The sequence below is a fragment of the Podarcis liolepis genome (assembly GCF_965112155.1).
Source record: "Podarcis liolepis genome assembly, chromosome: 7".
Classification (NCBI taxonomy): Eukaryota; Metazoa; Chordata; class Lepidosauria; order Squamata; family Lacertidae; genus Podarcis; species Podarcis liolepis.
In genome coordinates, this window is record NC_139561.1 from 72952107 (window position 1) to 72952310 (window position 204).

The window sequence follows — 204 nt, forward strand, 5'->3', positions numbered from 1 at the left end:
TACCTTATAAAATTTTACATCAATTCTTATTAAGAGTTTCCCCATTTCCTGTTCAACAGGCTACCCTGACATTTCCACCCCCAGTCAGACATAAAACACACTGCCACATTCAGGTAATGTGTCAGGATTCAAAATTACTACATGCAACACTCAGTTTAAAATTTGTCTTAAGCTATGGACATCTGGCTGTACAGTCAACCAAAA